The following is a 6190-nucleotide window of genomic DNA, read 5'->3' on the forward strand; positions in this document are numbered from 1 at the left end:
TGATTCAGGTAGTCCACGTAATATAATGGATTTACGTACCCATCACCTTTTATTTTCAAGATTTCCCATCGAACGCTCTGATGTTCGTTTGTCAGAATAGGCAATAATGAATTAGATGTAATTGGTACATCTCAGATACAATACAGGTTGGGGCAACGTACTTTTACGGATACCTTTATCATAGTTGGCAATATTAATATGTACCCAGTAGTTATTATGGGATATCCATCAATGTCATTACATAACGTAATTTTAACACCCGCAAAACACGGAGTGTTTATAAAGGAAATTCTATCGGTCTTCACACACATTGAAATCTGTTTTGGATCAGAAGGAGACAGAGAGTAAGAAGATAACGTATATCGAAGAGCCAGTCACTTGTCTCATAAGCGATGATATTGTTACAGCAACCCAACATAACTCTCAGGCACCCGTCCTTGCTGCGTTTGCACAAACCATTGAGCCAAACACACCATCGTATCTCACGGTCAAGGTTAAAAGAAAATTGCCAGGCTCAGAGGTTTTAATTCTTCCTGATACCTTAAAGATAAATGGGCTTTCAGTCACGCAAGCATTATACACAGTAAATTCTGATCATCGGGTTAACATTGAAGTTTTTAATCACTTAAATGCTGCTTTAACAGTACATGAAAATCAACATATTGTCAATATCGAAGCATATAAACATCGAATCCTTACAGTTGCTGAAATTAACTCCACTGAATCAGCAACAGACGAATCTCTTTTAAAGGTAATTAAAGGCAAGATCGAAGCAGACATTTTAGATAGGGATATAAGCAAGAAATTTTTTGATCTTTTATCCAAATATAGTGATGTTTTTTCTACTAGTACTGGAGCTTTAGGCAAAACGGAAGTCATCGAACATCAAATTCGTTTAAAGGATAAAGACCAGGTCATTTACGTGCCTTCATATCGTCTACCGGCCAAATTTCTGAATGAAATCAATGTTGAGGTAGATAAAATGTTAAAAGAGGGGGTTATTAAGAAATCTAACAGCCCTTATAATTTTCCCTTGATAGTAGTACCAAAAAAGGACAAAACCTGGAGGATTTGTGTTGACTTTCGCAAGCTTAACGACCAAACTATCCCTGATCGTTTCCCAGTACCTTGCACAGATGATATTTTGTCTCTATTAGGACAGAATAAATTTTTTACTTCCTTGGACTTACTTAAAGGCTTTCACCAGATACCCTTAGCTAAGGATAGTACCCAGTACACTGCTTTTAGTACAGCTAGAGGTCACTATGAATTCCTACGTATGCCATTTGGGCTACGTTTGTGCTCCTATTACGTTCACTAGAATGATCAATATAGTGTTCGGAGATTTACTAGGGAATATTCTCCATGCTTATATGGATGATTTAGTTATATTTTCCAACACCTTGGAGGAGCATTTAAGTAAACTAGAAATAGTCCTTCAAAGGTTAAGAGAACATCATCTAAAAGTAAAAATTTCTAAATGTGAGTTTTTAAAGACGAATTAGTCTATTTGGGTTTCATGGTATCTCGGCAAGGTCTTAAAGTAGTCCATGATAAAATCTCTGCTATTAGTAAATTTCCGTTCCTACTAATGTTAAAGCCATACAGCAATTTCTCGGGGTTTCGGGTTATTATCGTCGGTTTATCCGAGATTATTCAGTAATAGCAGCTCCTTTAACTGATCTCATAAGGAAGGACGTAACTTTCAAATGGGAATCCCAACATCAAATTGCTTTTGATACCTTGAAAGAAAAAATCAGTTCTGCTCCTATTTTAAAGTTTCCCGATTTTACTAAAGAGTTTATTATTGCAACCGACGCATCAGATCAAGGAGTAGGAGGTGTGTTACTCCAGTGGCATGACAATAAGTTTTTCCCCATTGCTTTTTATTCTCGCAAATTAAAAATGTCAGAGAAGAAATATGCAGTAATAGATAAGGAATGCCTCGCCATTGCTAATTCGTTGGTACATTTTAAATATATAATCTATGGGTATAGTGTCAAAGTTCTAACTGATCACAAGCCCCTTACTGACTTTTTTTAAAGGTTTCAATCATAGTCCTAAAAGAACTCGGTGGCACATGATTATCCAGGACTTTGGAGCTAAAATTGGATACTTACCCGGTAAAGCAAACGTAATCGCAGATGCGCTATCTCGTAACCCAGTACCAACACACTCAATACCTTTCGCTGATCTAGAAGAAATTCCAATTCCTTCGCAAGCTATGAAAATTGCTATCGAAAATGGTCAATCGTTAGCCCAAGCAACAGAGAATATTACAGATATAGAATGGAATCTAGATTCAGTACGACAAGAACAAATGAAAGATCAGAAATTAAGAGTAATAATAGATGCATTAAATAGGAATCCAGATGATAAGGAATATGTGAAATATACGAATCAATATTTCTTGATTAAGGATAACATTCTATGCCGATCCGTGGCTAGGAGAACCAGGAGTTCAACACAGTTAACTAACGACCAGGTGGTTGTACCTATCACATTAATCCCAATCGTTCTGAAATGGCTTCACAACCATCCTCTGCATGGTCATCCTGGGTTCGAAATAATAACCTCAAAAGGCCAAGTCATTATTTTACTGGTCTACTATGTTAAAAGATATTAAGACATATATTAAAAACTGTGATATATGTTTCCGTCACAAGGGCCATACTAAGAATCCTGTAGGTCTCGGAACTTATCCCGTGCCTAGCAAACCTTTTGAAAGGGTACACCTTGATTTATTGACAGGTTTTACGAGACAGACCGGGGAATAAAAACCTCTTGGTTATCATTGACGCCCTTACACGGTATACTGAATTAATACCACTAAAAAGTAAAACAGCCATTGAGTGCGCTAGGAAGTTTTACGAGTGCTATATATGCAGACATGGAATTCCAAATATAATAATCTCTGACTCAGGTGGAGAATTCAATAATCACTTCCTTAACTCATTGTGCGAAATTCTGCAAATAAAGAAAGTCAATACGATGATATACCATCCTGAATCTAATGGATTGGTAGAACGGGTTAATAGAAAGGTGCTAGACATACTGCGTGTAAACATAGGCGGTATGGACCCAAACTGGGATATTGCAATACCCACCGTGTCCAGTACCTAAATAACAATTATCATACTTCAATCCGTATGTCTCCCCATGAAGCTGTATATGGGATACCTGCTAGGTCACCTTTTCACATATTATCCCCGACATCTAGTTTATCAGATCCGTTGAAGGATATAATAGATGTTAGCCGAAGTAGATATCAAACACTTTATCAAAACCTCTTACAGGCTCAAGTGTTAATGAAGAATGCACATGATAAAAAAGCTAAGGTCACAAAGCCTTACCAAGAAGGAGATATAGTATATGTACAAGTCTATGTTAGAAAAGGGCTAAATTGGAAATTGTTGCCTAAGTTTGAAGGTCCTTTCATAGTTATAGAAGTTTTAATAGGTAACCGACTTAAAATTCGGAATCAGTCCGATTCAACCGATGTTCGAACAGTATCTATCTCTCATGTGAGAGCTTAAGACAATGGTTTGTTATGAAAAAGTTAATTATTGTGTGAATTTTTACATCATTTGGATGATGCGATGTTTTTGTTTCATTATTTACAAGTTATTTTCTTTTACAGGCTCCAACATGAAGCTTGTCAAATTATACCATGCACTATTCCTCTCAATGTTTATCGTAGCTGGGAAGAGTTCTGAAATAACTTTACATCATGGTTCTATAGTAGAGGAAATGAATAATTTCTTTCTAACTGGCAGTAATATAGTTTTAGAAGTCAATATGAACGCCATTTTTACTAGCGAAAATGAAGTCATAACTTTGAAATCAGAATTGACTCTTTTTATCAATCTCTGGCAGACTTGCATAAATCATTCTTAGCTAGCAGTGATCCAACGTCGCCGAATCAAGTCAGTGACACAATTAATATGCTTTTCTGGGAATTAGGAATAAAACAAGCGAAGCTGAAATCTTGGCTCGTGATTTGCTAATGTGGTCAATACCTCATGACGTTACAGAAAGGCGTAACCCACTTGTTCTAGCGGCATTAAATTTGGTTGGTTCCGTAGCAGGTCTTGGGTTAGGGATTTCAAATCGTTTAAAACTTCGCGATCACGGGGTTAAAATCGAAAATCTGGAACATCAACAAGAGGTATTAGCAGGAGAACTAAACAAACAAATTCAAGCTTTGAACAGCGTAATCAGTAAAGTAAATGAACAGTCACGACGCTTCAATCAGGTTCATGACACTCAAGTTTTGTTAGCAACTTTGATGTATTATCACGCTAAAATTAATCATGTATACTGAGAGTTTCAAGCTTTATCGAAAAATCAAAAGATTACGTGGAAGCTATAACACTTGCTGCTAAAGGCGTGTTGTCTCCTCATTTGTTACCGATTAAAGATCTTACTCAGATTATCAATAATGCTCACGATAAAATGCGCTATGTTCCAGTAGTAGATTTTCATAAAGTTGAATTTTATTACAGCTTGATCACAGTTAAAGTTGACCTTGATAAGATCGTAATCGACATTCCTTTCAACCCATCAGACGCGTGGAAAGCGTATAAAGTTTCGCCTTTTCCCACGTATGTATCTAACGTCTCGACACCTATTATTAATAATCTGTCAGCTCTAGTATTGGTTTCCGCCAATAAGGAAGCTTTTACGGTAGTCCGAGACCAAGCACTGTTAAATGATTGCCATGATGTTATGAATAATGTAGTGTGCAGGATCGATTTGTTTGAATTCTTAAACATTACGTCATTGAATTCATGCGAATTGGACTTGGTACTTAACAGAACCTCTCCCCATACACATGAACATTGTTTGGCTGGTTTAGTACGGTATCGTGACAATCAGTTTCGTCACAGGCTCGTGAATGGCACGTCATTCGTCTTCTCTGCAGAACCATACATCGTCACTTGCCCAGATGGTACTAGGACAACAGGACACATGTTCGTCGTTAATGATGGCTGCACTGCAACAACGTCGTCACTCTTCATCCGAGCTAGCACATCCATCATCAGAGGCCGCAACTTCTTCATCAACACATCGTGGGGAAACACTAGGCTGCAAGGTCTAACAATTCCCTACAGCAGGCCCATCGAAAACGCTATTGCATCATTAGACTTGCTGTCTCCTGCGAGCCATTCTTCTGATCACCATGATTTTCTTCTCCTCTACACATTAATTGCCGTTGGTATGTTCCTGGGAGCCGTAGGCGTAATCGTCAGCGTAATGTTTTGGAAAAAAGCACGAGAGATGAAGGAGACCATTGCGAAATCTACTGTTTCTCAAAGGTCAACGTTGGACTGGCGCAATTATATGTTCCGAGTTCAGTAATGAAATTACTGGCCATTTTTTCATTAAAGCTCGAGTACACAGAGAAAGACTGAAAAGGTTCTATTTTCGTTGGTAATGTATGTGAGGAAGAGCTGAACATTTCTGGTGTTATCATTTATCTACATTTATTTCTTTAATAACCTATACTACATATGTATGTATCAATTGCGTGTAGTAGCATGTTGTTCATTCAACATTTTGCATTTTGGTTGTCCATACTGATTAATCTATCAGGATAACTGTTTGTTTATATAAACCTACCATATGGTTATTACCTTTGGATGCATTTTTTAAGCATTGATTTCAATCTCTATCATTGCAAGTGTATTCATATAATCTGTGCACAAATGTTTTTACTTCGTATACGAATTGGATTATCATTTCAGGATTGCATTATCATTTCTGAATTGCATTATTTTATTTTATTTATCCGGATTGCATTATCTATATATGATTTACATGTTAATCATTAGCATTGTCAGTATAATCAATATTTGAGTTATATAACTTACCTTTTTTTCTCACTTTGCTACATTTTAGTAAGACTTATGTTCACAAATATGCAACATATTTCAGTATTTGCTGTCTTCAGTAATTACTATATATCTCATTCACATTTTGAGTATAATGATATTTGGAAGCGTATATTTTCTTTTGCTTTCTGAGGATTTATACTTAGCTAGTGAATGCCTGTTTTGATGATTTCGTTCCTATTGTGTTTTACGTGGCCGAGCAAATGTCATATTTCATTTATGCCACATTTAAAGAAACTACGTTTCTTAGTAAATCTAAGATAATTCCCAACATATATATCTGTATCGATCATGAA

This window comes from Macrobrachium rosenbergii, chromosome 34 (genome assembly GCF_040412425.1).
Source record: "Macrobrachium rosenbergii isolate ZJJX-2024 chromosome 34, ASM4041242v1, whole genome shotgun sequence".
In the NCBI taxonomy this organism is placed as follows: Eukaryota; Metazoa; Arthropoda; class Malacostraca; order Decapoda; family Palaemonidae; genus Macrobrachium; species Macrobrachium rosenbergii.